Consider the following 15,808-nt stretch of genomic DNA (forward strand, 5'->3'; position numbering starts at 1 on the left):
AAATAACTCATAATCTTGAATTAAGCCTTAATTCATCTTCAGATATTTGGGCTTAAATGAGGCACAGCCAGTAATTTTTGATAAGTTTACATATATATTGCCAAATGGTATGTCACAGCTGGGTCTCATGGCTGGCCATAGAGATACACAAAATTCAGAGGTAAAGGCTCAGTAGGGTGCTGTGAGATCCAGGAAGTGGGGCAACAGTTGGTTGGGAGTGATACTGAAAAATAGAATATGAACAAAGAATATGGATTGGAAAGGCAAGAAAAACAAAGTTCATCTCTGATTCAGTTTATCTACAGTCAATCATGCTGTTTAGTGACCTTAAATCTCCATATCGTGTACAATAGTTTTATAGAGACAATCCCCTGCAGAGTCTATTCAAACCAGCAACTCAGTAAACAAGGTACAATTGCAGGGATTTTCTTTTTGTCTGTTCTAAGGTTTTGTTATTGTCTTGATGATTGGAATTCATGCTGTTTCTGCATATATTGAAGACACAGAGATGTGTGTCTGGAATGTATTAAAGGAAAAGGAGAAACAATGAGGAACAAACAGAAAGTGAGAGAAATGACATGCTGTGACATGCCCAGTAGAGTCAGGAGGAAAACAAGGAAATAGGAAGAGAAAGCTGAATGACTAGAGCGTCTTTTACAAAGGGGCAAGCACACTGACAATAAAGAAATTTAGCTGGTCTTTGTGGACCATTTACATTTCCAGGACAGGGAAGTGCTATTTGAAATAAAGGCAATCCGGTTAGGTGGTGGAATGCATTTTGTGTCCCAGTTGTGGCTGTAGTGGTCAGCTTTCAGAAGAACTATTTAAAGGTGTGGGCCATTTCAATGTCACTATTAATCCCACAAAAGGTTGTTCTTGTCAATGAAAATGGGTCACATATGTCCATCTGTAACCACTTGAATAGACACCAAGCAAAGTACAGTAGAATGATGTATTCAGAGGGATTCCTTACTAAATGGCAGGGTAGCAAACAGGGTTGGCTGTCAATCCTCCTTTTCCTAAATAAGAGAATGTTCTTTTTTTTTTTTTTTTTTTCAGCTGATAGTAAGCCATGTGCTTTAGGACCTTTCCTCAGCCCTAAGAGCGAAGCTCTATTAGCCAATCGTGATTCTGTTATCTCTCCAGAGAGTAATGAGGAATCTTTGAAAACGTATTCAAGAAGAAACGTAATTAGGTTTTGATTTTGAAGAGATTACCTGGGTGCAACATGAAAAACAAGTTGCAATGAAGCAAAAGTGGCTGTGGTGGGACAAGTTAAGGGGATACTGCGGTTTTCCCGGTGAGAAGTGTGTAAGCAGCTTCAATTAGGGTAAGAGGAAGAGTAGAAGAAGTAGATGAGGGTGGATTGGGAGTAATTTGCAAGCATAAATAATAAGACTTCTTTGGGGAATAAGACACTGAGATTTCACAGATGCCCCTTGATCTTGGTTTGCAGAACAAGAGCTATGATGCATTACTGCAATAGAAAGCTATAGAAGTGGATCAGATTTGAGGAATTAAAGCGTTATGGGTTTGGTTTTGGACACATTTGTCTCACCAGAGTGGAAGTGCTGAATAAGTAGTGGGCTATAGGTTTATGAAGCTTACACAAGTCTGTAGAGATACACATCTAGGAATTGCCAATGTAAATAGGATAACTGAAATCATGAGGGTGGTTGAAATCATGTGAGAGAAAGGCCACAGATGAAGATGATGGTATACAGCTGAGACCTGAGAGGCAATATTTATTAATTTGGTAGAGAAAGATGAGCCTCAAGAGGAGATGATAAAGCAGAAACCAGAAAAATAGAAGAAAAATCAGGAAAACTGGTATTATAGAAGGAAAGAAAAGACAGTTGTGAGAAAAAGGGAGAGGAAAACCAGTAGTAACTTACTGAAATAAGGACTAATCAAAGTTCATAGGATTCAGTTACTCAATCAAGATATCCTTTGATGAAGCGACAGGGGTTTAAACCAGAATAGAGTAGCAGATGAGTGAGGAAAAAAAAGATGTAGCTATATATATGTATGTATATGTGTGTGTGTATATTGTGTGTGTATATATATATACACATTGTATGTGTGTGTATACACATGTATACATATATGTATATGTATGTATATGTTTGTATATTTGTGTGTATATATCTACATATATATGTATATACATGTATATACACACACAATACACACACACACATGCTATATGTATATGTGTGTGTGTGTGTGTGTGTGTGTGTGTGTATATATATATATATATATATGAATGAGAGAGACAGGATCTTGCTCTGTTGCCCAGGCTGGAGTGTAATGGCACAGTTGCAGCTCACTGTAGCCTTGAACTCCTAGGTTCAAGTGATCTTCCTGCTTCCAGCTCCTGAGTAGCTATGACTACAGGCACATGCCACCCATGTCCAGCTAATTTTTGAAAAAATATTTTTTGCAGAGATGGAGTCTCTCTACGATGCCCAGGCTAGTCTTAAATTCCTGGCCTTGAGCAATCCCCTGGCCTTGGCCCCCAAAGTACTGGGATTACAGAAGTGAGCCACTGTTCCCAGAAAATTAACTCTTCAGAATAAGTTTGGCTGTAAAGGAGGAAAAACCGGTTGGTAGCTAGAAGAGGGATTTTGCGAACAAGTTAGTTTAGCTTTCATTTTTAATGTTAGATACACTTGAACATATTGGAGAATATGTTGGATGTAGGAAGAATCTAGCAGAGAGAGAATGACTGAAATTATAGAACAAGGATGGCTCAAATGATGAGGGAAGTCTCTTCAGGAAACAAGAGTGAGAGGGATTCAGACCACAAGCTGAGTAATTTACTTGAGAAAATACACTTTCTCTGTAAGCATAAGGTAGGTGTAAAAATATACCTGTAGATGTGGAGGGTTAGTAAAAACAATTTTGGGGGAGTTTCTGTTGTATTAATTCTTTTTCTCTATAAATTAGGATGTGAAATTATCTTCTGAAAATAGTGAAGTGGGAGCATATTCCATGTTTGAAGAGAGTGAAAGGCTTGACCTTGGCAGGGCTTTCTTGGGCAGAAACTGACAGTTTTCTTTCATCTTCTGATTACTGGGTATGTGAGGTGTGTCATAGAGTTTTTTTGCACTACAAACACATTACAATTTAGAAACATTTGTAAATGTAGATCTCACTTGTTAATCAAGTTTAGCCTAAAGCTGCCTCCTTGTATATTTAAGTTCAGCCTAAAGATTTTTCTGTACATTGTGAATTATAACAAGTGGAGGTGTAAACAGACCATAGCCCACATTTGCACCAATCACTGAGTTTCGGCCAATGAAACAGCCAACGGTTAAAACTGTGTTCAAAAAAGTCAAATGCCAAGCTGTAACCAATCCAGTTGTTTCTATACTTCACTTCCAATTTCTGTGTGTCATTTCCCTCCCCCCCTTTTTTTTTGTCTATAAATCTTCTACCATAAGGCTGCTCTGGAATCTCTCTAAGTCTTCTGTGACTCTGGGGGTTGCCCAATTCGTGAATCATTCATTGCTCAATTAAACTCCTTTAGATTTAATGCGTCTGAAATTTTTCTTTTAACACAACATACAGAGTAAATATGTAGGTAGGAGACCTCCACTTCAGCTTCTTGCTCAAGTCACGTCCTCCAATCTGGGTTTTCTCAGAGTTTTTGAATAGAGCTTTTAGGTTGTTTATTAAAGTCATTAATGACTTTAATGTTTTACTCCCTGTTTCACCAGTGATTCTTGCATATGTTCCTCCTTGAACATCCAACCCAGAGAAGAGACAGGGTTACTTCCATTCTAAAATCCTCATAATTCTAATGGCCAAAATATACTTTGTAGATAAGGGCAAAATATGTTACCATCAGAAATAGAAATGGATTATGTTTATTTTTATCCAAGTACACTTGAGTAAAAACTGATGTAAATTTTTAAGTCTACTGTGTTTACTTTGTTATAGAATAGCCTTAGTTCATTTAATTATCCAACAAAAATTTATTGAGCACCAATCTAGGCATTATCTTGGGTCCTAAAATAATAGTGATGAACATCAACAATACCTCCATGCCTTTACAAAAGTCACATTCTAAAGCACGCTTTAGATTCTTAAAAATGAACAAATAAAGATTTGATAGTTCTAATAAAATAAGACATTGTAAGGGCATAAAGTGATAATATATATAAAGGGAAATGGATGTGGCCAATTTAAATACGGTCAGGGGGACTCTGTCTGTGAAGCTGACATATGAATAGGGGTCTGAATAAAATGATTGAATAATCCATGCAAAATCTAAGCCAAGAAGTTCTCAGGCCAGGAGAGCAGCAAGTGAAATATGCTTGAAGTTGGAATAAGCTTGGTGTGGTTTTTGAGGGAAGCAAGAACATGGTTAGAGAAGAATGATTCAGGGGAGGATAGCAGAAAATGAATTTAGAAAAATACAAAGTAGTAGAAGATGAATTCACTGACATCGGACACCAGAACCATGGTGAATTGTTTAGATTGAATTCTATGGAGGCCAAATAGTCATTAAAGAGTTTGAGAAGATGACTGTTGCATATTAATTTCTGCCTTTCAAAGATCACTCTGGCATCTATTTGAAGGTTTAAAACTCAAGGGTAGAAATAAGATTAGTTGGAGATATTGCATTAGTCACGATAAGAGTTGAGGATGCATAAAACTAATGTGGTAATGAGTGAGGTGATGAAATACCAAGAGCAGGGCTATGTTTAGAAGATAGTTATTTCCTTACTCATATGTCTGTATAGCAATATATCTGCTTTATGTTGTACATTTTCAAAGGACAACAGTTGGGCTAAGAAATTATTTAAAAAATTTTTAATCTCATGTAAAGTAACTAGATGATTTAACACTCTAATAACATACCAAGATAATTAATGTCTTTGTAATATATAATGAGATAAGAGTACATGAATCAATATGGGTTCAGGGAAGTCATGAATGTATACTACCATCCTTCCCATGTAAATGTGAATGCAAACTTCTTTGATTTCTCTTTGTTCTTGGGAGTTGAAAAGAGCATATTCACAAGATTATTCATCACATATCAATTATCAGAGACTTTATTGTTAAAAGTGATACATTTACTCAGTAGCTATGATTAGAAGTACCACATGATGAAGTTTCTAGTAGTCTGTTAACAACTTGCGTCAGTCCGTCTCATTTTTGCAGGGAATACGCTGTTGGAATGAAAGAATGTAAGAAGGGAATCATTGCCTTACACTCTTTTAAATCTTCAGAGTTTCAGAAATCTCTGAAATTTTATCTGAATGCCATATTTTTATGACTTAATATTTTTCCCTAGCAAGCAAAAGTTTTAGGGACTTCCTATCTGTCATTTATAACATCATACCTCTTAATTCAGAAATCTGAGAAGTAATAGGAGGTATACATCAGCAAGCCAGTGTACCTCTTTTAATTATGAATTCAAGAAACAGAAAAATGCCCAAATATAGGTTTCTAGACCAATTAGCAATACTTTATTTTTGGGGCAGGATTTCATTTATTATCTGGTCTTCATAACACACACTCTGTTCTGAAGACTATAGTGACATTTTGTTCTCTTGTCAATGTCAGCTCAGAACTTGTATCCATAAACTTCAAAAGATCATGATATTTCCCTTCTCCAGCAAGCAGTTACACTGTAAATTATTATACTTCTCTTTGAAAAATAAAGACCACCAATATTATTGTTTCTGTTTTTTTTTTTTTTATTTGACAAAGCTTTACAGAGTCCTTTCTCAAGAGGATTTATACTCCTTTTCTGTTGATAGGGCATGAGAATTGGCTCAGACCTAGAAACTGGGTGACTAATTTTGTTTTGCTTTACTATAATTCTTATTTTTGTTGGGTACATAGTAGGTGTATACCTTTATGGGGGACAGGAGATGTTTCGTTACAGGCATACAAAGCATAATAATCACATTAGGGTAAATATGGTATCCATCACGTCAAGCATTTAACCTTTATGTTTCAAACAATCCCATTGTACTCTTAGTTATTTTTAAGTGAACAATGAAATTAATTTTTACTATAGTCACCCTATTGTGCTAGCAAATGCTAGGTCTTATTTATTTTTTCTAACTAGCTTTTTGTACCTATTAGCCATTTCTCCTTCACCTTCCACCTCCCAACTACCCTTCCCAGCCTCTGGTAATCATCCTTCTACTTTCTGTCTCCATGAGTTTCATTGTTTTAATTTTTAATCTCCCACAGATAAGTGAGGATATGTAATATTTGTGTTTCTGTGCCTGGCTTATTTCACTTAACATAATGACCTTCAGTTTCATCCATGTTGTTGCAAAGGACAGGACCTCAGTCTTTGGTGTGGGAATAGTGCTTCATTGTATATATATGTACATTTTCCTTATCTATTCATTGTTGATAGACACCTAAGTTGCTTCCTATTCTTGGGTATTTGAACGGGGCTGCAATAAATATAGGAGTGCAGATATCTCTTAAATATACTGATTTACTTTCTTTTTTTTTTTTTTTTTTTGAGAGGAGTTTCGCTCTTATTACCCAGGCTGGAGTGCAATGGCGCCATCTCGGCTCACCGCAACCTCCGCCTCCTGGGTTCAGGCAATTCTCCTGCCTCAGCCTCCCGAGTAGCTGGGATTACAGGCACGCGCCACCATGCCCAGCTAATTTTTTGTATTTTTTTTTTTTTAGTAGAGACGGGGTTTCACCATGTTGACCAGGATGGTCTCGATCTCTTGACCTCGTGATCCACCCGCCTCGGCCTCCCAAAGTGCTGGGATTACAGGCTTGAGCCACCGCGCCCGGCCACTGATTTACTTTCTTTTGGGTGTATACCTAGCATTGGGATTACTGGATCATGTGGTAGGTCTATTTTTAGTTTTATGATGAACCTCCAAACTTTTCTTCATAGTGATTGTACTAATTTACATCCCCCCCAACAGCGTATGATGATTCCTTTTTTATTCATATCCTTGCCAGCATTTATTTTTGTCTGTCTTTTGGATAAAAGCCATTTTAACCAGGTTGAGATATCTCATTGTAGTCTTTATTCACATTTCTCTGATGATCAGTGATGTTGAGAACGTTTTCACATGCCTGCTTCCCATTTTTATGTCTTCTTTTGAGAGATGTTTATTCAGATCTTTTGCCCATTTTTAAATTAGATTGTTATATTTTTTTTCTGTAGAGTTGCTTGAGTACTTATATATTTTGGCTAGTAATTCCTTGTTGATAAGTAGTTTGCAAATATTTTCTCCCATGGTGTGGGTTTTCTCTTCATTTTGTTGATTGTTTTCTTTGCTGTGCAGAGCGTTTTAATTTAATGTGCTCCAATTTGTTGATTTTTGCATTGGTTGCTTGTGCCTGTGGGGTGTTGCTCAAGAAGTCTTTGCCCAGATCAATATTCTGGAGAGTTTTCTCAATGTTTTCTTTTAGTAGTTTAACAGTTTGAGATCTCAGATTTAAGTCTTTAATCCATTTTGCTTTGATTTTTGTATTTGGCAAGAGATAGGGCTCTAATTTTATTATTTCACACATGGATATCTAGTTTTCTCAGCATTTATTGAAAAGACTGTCCTGGATTTTGATATTCTATGTAGATAATACCAACCTTTTGCTTTTCAATTCTTGATTTGCTTTTTTATATAAATCATGAAATATTATAGCCTACTTCCCATCCATCTTATACCTAGAGTCACGATGTTTTACTTCTCTCCACCAAAGAAGACTTCAGGAAAAAGTGCCGCTCTGGCTTTGCTTTCTGTTGTGGTATATTATGTTCATATTGCCTCTGATAATTACATGTCACCATAAGGTCTCTTATCAATACCGCTATCGTCCTCATTCATATGAAGGACCCAGAAACATGTCAGCGTTGTCTACTGCCAAAAGACAGCCCGAACTGAGTTTCTCAATAATCCCTGTGCCCTTTTGTCTAAGAAAAAGAACATACCTAGGGACACCCTGGTGATCATAGTTATGTGGAAGATTTTCTATTATCATTTAGTACATTTATTTTAATTTCTCCCTCATTTGAGCCTTCCAACACTTCCCTCAGTTATCTGCCAAGACAGTTCTACCATGTCATATCATTTGTTCTACTATATCACATCATTCGAATTACTTGTTCGAACATTAAAAAGCCATTTCTGCATTGTATTAGGATTCATTTCAGGGTAAATCCTGAGATATAAAAGATTTTACCCATACTATAAACTTTTTATAAGCCAAATCACATAAAAAGGTAAAATGTGAAGTACTTTTTTTCCTTAGTGGGGAAATTATTTCTCTAGGTGTTTATTCCTATGTATTGCCCGGAAGCCCTGAATAGTTCAGGTGATATAATAAAAGGACAAACATTATATATTGTCTAGGAAAAAGGTGGCTGTTTTCCCCTAGCAAGTGGAAAAGTATCTCAGAAGATTAAAATCCTGTGGCACAAGATTTTTAGATATGTCTGCCAAGTTTTTTTTTTTATTTTTTTATTACCATATCAAGTCTTTTGGTCCTACTTTCTACCAGGATTCTGATTTCATTATTGGGAAATTTTTTTGACCATATTCTTTGTATAAGCCAAGGTTTAGTGGTTTGCATAATCTGAAAAGTGCGTTGTCATGGAAATCAATGCACATGCCTGCTGTTGATTTGAACATTTACCTTAATCATTAAACATCAAATTCAACTAAAATTTTTTTATAAAATCCTCATATCTGGACTCTACCTACAGATATTTTAAATCAATTGTTGGAGAGTAAGGCCTGAACATAGGTATTTTTTGAAAGATTCTTAGATTTTCTGATGTGTAACCAAGAAGGAAGTTCTAATCTACTTTACGAAATTGATATCCTACTAGCATTCTGAAGAAGCATATCTGAATATATAAAGAAATAACATTAACTTAAAGGAAATAAATTGGGATAGGCAAGTCCTTAATTATATAAAGGATTGCCTTGAATTTAAAAATGTTTTGAAAAACATTTTTAGCAAATGTCATTTTCCATCTCTTCTTTTTATATTGGCAACCATAAGGATATTTTGCTTCTGAATCAGCATGAAAGATTTAAACATATAATTAAAGCAGGAATATTCTCACAGTGATATTACATGTTGTTTCTAATTAAATATTGTTTCAAATGGCAAGGATTCTTAGGAGGAACTATTGGATAGATAGCACTTTAAATTGATAAGGACTGACACTGATAAGTTTTGACATTTAAGGTCATGGAAAATGGAAGAAGAAATCAAATCCCTCTTGCAGCTACGCTACTAGTTTGCTTAAAAACTAACAGTCTGTTGTGATAAGTTCATTTGTGCTGTCTTTTTTTTTTTTTTTTTTTTTTTTTTTTTTTTTTTTTTTTTTTTTTTTTTTTTTTTTTTTTTTTTNTATGAGAGGCAGTTTCACTCTTGTTGTCCAGGCTGGAGTACAGTAGTGTGATCTCAGCTCACTGTAACCTCTGCCTGCTGGGTTCAAGTGATTCTAAGCTCTCAGCCTCCTGAGTAGCTGGGATTACAGGCACCCGCCTCCACATTCAGCTAATTTTCATATTTTTGGTAAGCACAGGGTTTCACCATGCTGGCCAGTCTGGTCTCAAACTCCTGACCTTAGGTGATCCACCTGTCTTGGCCTCCCAAAGTGCTGGAATTACAGGCGTGAGCCACCGCACCCAGCCTGTGAAGTCTTTAAGTAAAGACAAGTTGGTATTTTTAGGGGATAATATTGTGAATTACTAAAGTATGCCAGTCATAACAGTTCTTTCTTCGGTGATATAAACACCTAGTATTTTTGTTTCTTTGACAGCTTGTTGCATATGTAAAAGAGATGGAACTATACATTTCACCATATACTGGGTATTTTACATATTTGTTTAATACTTATATCAAATCTGTGAAGTTTTTTATGCTCTTTTTTCATATTAGTTTCCCAACAAAAAATCAGGCTAACAATATCATTTGCCTTGTAGGATTATTCAGAGAATTCAATAATTTAATACTTAAAAAGTCACTGAAAAAATTATTAGTGAATGCTGTATAGTAAAAAACTATAGTAAATGCTAAAAAATTATCATCATGTTGATAATGATTATAATTATGAAGTTAGTATTGACACTCTCAATTCACAGATAATAGAGTTTCTGAGTATAAATCAGCCAAAATCACATAGGTCTGAAATAGTAGAACAAGGCCCAGGCCCAGCTAATCCAAAGTCTTTGTTTTTTCCAATTATTATGGACTGAAAGTTTACGTTCCATCAAAATTTGTATGTTGAGCCCTGATCCCCAGGCCAAGGTCACCAGATACCCCGATCCATTCCAGTGGGATTCCACACATCTGTCTTTAGGATGGGGTGACACACAGTCCAAGTTACTTAACTGAGTAACTAATGGGGAGAGGGGATCCAGGGAGTCAACCTATGACAGAAATGACAGGTCATTCAGAGCGTAAGGGCCGGCCACAGTGAAAGGTGTGTGTTTATTTATTTATTTATTTATTTTTATTTTTATTTTGTTGAGACAGAGTCTCACTCTGTTGCCCAGGCTGTAGTGCAATGGTGTGATCTCGGCTCACTGCAACCTCCGCCTCCCAGATTCAAGCCATTCTCCTGCCTCAGCCTCCTGAGTAGCTGGGATTACAGGTGTCCACTACCATGCCTGGCTAATTTTTTGTTTCTTTAGTAGAGACGGGGTTTCATCATGTTGGCCAGGCTGGTCTCGAGCTCCTGACTGCATGATCCTCCCGCCTCGGCCTCCCAAAGTGCTAGGATTACAGGCCTGAGCCACTGCGCTTGGCCTGTGCACTTGCTCTTAAAGGGCTAAATCCTGGTGGCTCACGCCTATCATCCCAGCACTTTGGGGGGTCCTGGAAGGTGGATCACTTGAGGTCGGGAGTTTGAGGCCAGCCTGGCCAACATGATGAAATCCTGTCTCTACTGAAAATAAAAAAAGTAGCTGGGCATGGTGGTGGGCGACTGTCATCCTAACTGCTAAAGGATGAAGCAGGAGAAAAGGAGGCTTTTCTAGCCCCACCCCATCCCCCAGTCTCCAGCCACAGCCAGCCTTTAGGTGGGGTGGTGCCTGCAGTGTGATACCACTACATATTTTATTAAACTTTTAGGTTTGGGGATACATGTGAAGCTTTGTCATATAGGTAAACTCATGTCATGGGGAATTGTTGTACAGATTATTTTATCACCCAGATATTCAGCCTAGTATCCAATGGTTATTTTTCCTGCTCATCTACTACTCTAAACCCTCACGTATACCTCAGTGTTGGTTGTTTCCTTCTTTGTGTTAATGACTTCCCATCATTTAGCTCCTACTTATAAATGAGAACATGCAGTATTTGAATTAGTTTCTTAAGGCTAATAGCCTCCAGCTCCAGCCATGTTCTTGCAAAAGAGATGATCTCATTCTTTTTTTATAGCTGCATAGTATTCCATGGGGTATATTTACCACATTTTCTTTATCCAGTCATTGATGGGCATTTAGGTTGATTCCATGTCTTTGCTATTGGAAATAACACTATATATTTATCTGAACATTTGAAATTTAAAAGTCTGGTTATCCAAAGTGTTGGTGGGAATCCAGAGCTCTGTAAACTCTCATGTACTGCTGTGGAAAAGTTAAATGCTAAACACACCTTGGAAAGCAGTTTGCTAGTTTCTCAAAAATGTAAAAATATATTGATGAAATGATGTATTCATTCAACACATAGGCATTTACTCAATAAAATTACTTTTTATATGCATATTTATATATATACATATTAATGATGTTTTCACTTGTGACAGATCAAAATTGGGAAGCAACACAAATTTCTATCAACAGGTGAAAGGATAAACAAACCGATATGTCCATAAAATAGAATACTACTCAGCAGTAAAAAGAAACTTGATTAAAAAATCACAGTTATAACTCAAAATAATAATCATAAGTGGATGAACTGAAAAAGTAAAAGTAATAAAATTTCAAAAAATGCAAACTAACCTATACTGACATAAAGAGATCACCGTTTGCCTAGAGATGAGGAGTAGCAGTCAAGAGAATGAAAGAGGGATTCCAAAGGGTCATGAGGAACCTTTGGGACTGATGGATGTGTTTCTTATCTGGATGGCAGAATTGATTTCACAGCTGTATGCATGTTATTACATGTCAAATTTTCATTTTAAAGGACTATAATTCATACTATGATAATTATACCTTTTAGAACTGATAAAGATGTTAGCTTTCTCTGGTACTAAAAATATAATTTTTAGTTTTTAAATTTGCTACTGGTTTTCTTCTAAAGTTTCTTAAATTCTTTTTTTTAAGTTTGGGAGTACATATGAAGGGTTGTTGCATAGATAAACACATGCCATGGGGGTTTGTTGTACATATTATGACATCACCCAGGTATTAAGCTCAGTGTGCAATAGTTATTTTTTCTGCACCTCTCCCTCATTTTGCCCTCCCTTTTCGAATGGACTCTAGTGTCTGTTGTTTCCTTCTGTGTGTTCATAAGTTTTTATCATTAGCTCCCACTTATAAGTGAGAACATGTGATATTTGATTTTCTGTTCCTGCGTTTGTTTGCTTAAGATGATGGTATCCAGCTCCATCCATGTCCCCACAAAAGACATAATCTTATTCTATTTTATGGATGTGTAATATTATATGCTATATATGTACCACATTTTCTTTATCCAGTCTATCATTGATGGGCATTTAGGTTGATTTCATGTCTTTGCTATTGTGAACAGTGTTGCACTGAACATTTACATGCATGTGTCTTTATGGTAGAATGCTTTATCTTTCTCTGGGTGAATACCCAGTAATGGGATTACTGGATTGAAGGGTACTTCTACTTTTAGCCCTTTAAGGAATGGCCACACTGCTTTCCACAATAGTTGAACTAATTAACACTCCCACAAACAGTGTACAAGGGTTCCTCTTCTCCACAGCCTTGCTAGCACCTGTTATTTTTTGACTTTTTAATAACAGCCATTCTGACTGGTGTGAGATGTTATCTCATTGTGGTTTTGATTTGCATTTCTCTAAAATGGCCAATGATATCTGAGAAGTATCTGTTCATGTGCTTTGCCCACTTTTTAATGGGTTGTTTTTCTTTTGTAAATTTGTTTAAGTTTCTTATAGATGGAAGATGTTAGACCTTTGTCACATGCATAGTTTGCAAAAATTTTCTCTCATCCTGTAGGTTGTCTGTTTACTGTGTTAATAGTTTCTTTTGCTGTGCAGAAGCTCTTAAGTTTAATTAGATCCCATTTATCAATTTTTGCTTTCTTTGCAATTGCTTTTGGTGTCTTTTCATAAAATCTTTGCCCGTTTTTATATCAAGGATGGTATTGCCCAAGTTGTCTTCAGAGTTTTTATAGTTTTGGGTTTTACATTTAAGCCTGTAATGCATTTTGAGTTGATTTTTATATATGGTGTAAAGAAAGGGTCCAGGTTCAATGCTCTGCCTATGGCTAGCCAGTTCTCTCAGCACCATTTATTGAATAGGATTTTTCCCCCATATTGCTTGTATTTGTTAGCTTTGTCAAAGATTGGGTGGTCATAGATGTGCAAGCTTATTTCTGGGCTATTCTGTTCCATTGGTCTGTGTGCCTGTTTAGGTACCAATACCATGCTATTTTGGTCACTGTAACGTTGTAGTATAATTTGAAGTTGAGTAACATGATTACTCCAACTTTGTTCTTTTTGCTTAGCATTGGCTTGGGTATTTGAGCTGAATTTCGGTTTCATATAAATTTTAAAGTAATTTTTATCTAGTTCTGTGAAGAATGTCATGGTAGTGTGCTAGGAAGAGCATTGAATCTGTAAATTGCTTTGGGTAGTATAGCCATTTTAATGATATTGATTCTTTATATTCATAAGCATGGGATGTTTCTTCATTTGTTTGTGTCTTCTCTGATTTCTTTGACCAATGTTTTGCAATTCTCATTGTAGAGACATTTCACCTCCCTGATTAGCTGTATTCCTAGGATATTTTTTGTTGTGGCAATTGTTAATGGGATTGGCTTTCTAATTTTGTTCTCAGTTTCATTGTTGTTAATATAGGGGAATGCTAACGATTTTTGTGCGTGCAATTTTGCTGAAGTTTTTTATTGTCTGAAGGAGCTTTGGGGCTGAGATTACTATGGAATTTTCTAGATAAAAAATCATTTCAGATCTGGATCCAAGATGGCAGTTTAGGAACAGCTCAGGATTTCAGCTCCCAGTGAAAGCGCAGAGGGTGAGTGGACGCTGCATTTCCAGACGGATTTTTATTGCCCGCAGACCAGGAGATTCCCAGGCAGAGGAGCCCCATGGGTCACCAGTGCGGCCGTTTTGGCCAGTATGGCTGTTTTGGCCAGCGCAGCCGTTTCGGTCCCCATGGCTGTTTTGGCCCTCGTGGCTGATTTGCGGCGCTCCAGCACGGCAGTTCTCCATACAAAATACACTGGTCCGGGTGCCCTTTTAGCAGGCGATTGGAGCCCCGGGAAGGCACAGTCACCCACTCATCTGTCTAAAAAGGGATCTGAAACAGGGAGCTAGGCCAGGAGATTCCTAGGCCGAAAAAAAAAAAAAAAAAGCCCCATACCACTGTATAAGCCGGTGCAGTGAGTCGCTGCATGGGAAATCACAAAGACCCTGGTGCCTTTTCAACAGGTGACTGGAACACCTGGGAGAGAGTCAACCGTTCAACCAAAAACCAAAAGACTCTGAGGCAGGGAGCCAGATGATCAGCCTCGGCTGGTCCCACACCCACAAAAGAACAGCAATCAGAAACTCTTTGGATTGAGAGTTTCACAGCAAACACAGCTGAACCCAGGATGGTCCAGCTCTGTGGGGGAGGGGCGTCTGTCATTGCCGAGGAACTCCACCACTACGGAGGCAGTCCGCCATTGCTGAGGCAGCCCGCCATTGCCAAGGCAACCCACCATTGCCAAGGCAACCTGCCATTACAGTGAGAGTCTGCCATTACAGAGGCAGGCCACCAATGCTGAAACAGTTCTAACTACACCCGTATAAACAGGACTGCAGGGAAGTTCACGTGATAGCTGGGCGGAGCCCACAGCAGCTCAGCAAAGCCTCTGCAGGCAGACAGTGACTAGGCTGCCTCCTTGTTGTGCAGGGCAGCCCTGAAAAAAAGGCAGCAGCACAACGGAAACTCATAAAGCTCTAATTACCTGGGACAGAGCACCTGGGGAAAAAAAAAGGTGTTTATGAGTTCTGCTGCTGCAGACCTAAACATACATGCCCAGGAGCCCTGAATGAAAAATGGAGCTCATAACTCAGCACTTGAGCTCATGTAAAGGACAGACTGTCTCCTCAAGCAGCTCTCTGACCCCCATATATCCAAAGAGTCACCTCATAAAGGAGAGATCAGACTGACATTTAGTGGACATCCTTCTAGGACAAAGATAGCAGAAAAAGAAACTAGTAGCAACCGTTACTGTTCTGCAGCTGCTGCAAGTGATCCCCAGGCAAGCAAGGGCCTGGAGTGGACCTCAGCAGCCCTACAGCAGAGGGGCCAGACGGCTAGAAGGAAAACTAAGAAACAGAAATAACTTCATCATCCACAAACTGGAAGTTCACCCAGAGACCCAATGTGAAAGTCAGCAACTACAAAGACAGCAGGTGGATAAATCCACAAAGATGGGAAGAAACCATTGCAAAAAGGATGAAAACACCTGAAACCAGAACACCTCTCCTCCTACAAGGGATCACAACTCCTCACCAGCAAGAGAACAAGGCTGTATGGAGAATGAGCATGATTAAATGACAGAATCAGAGTTCAGAAAGTGGGTAATAAGGAACTTCCGTGAGCTAAAAGAACATGTTCTAACC

The sequence above is a fragment of the Cebus imitator genome, unplaced genomic scaffold (assembly GCF_001604975.1).
Source record: "Cebus imitator isolate Cc_AM_T3 unplaced genomic scaffold, Cebus_imitator-1.0 Scaffold22, whole genome shotgun sequence".
NCBI lineage: Eukaryota > Metazoa > Chordata > Mammalia > Primates > Cebidae > Cebus > Cebus imitator.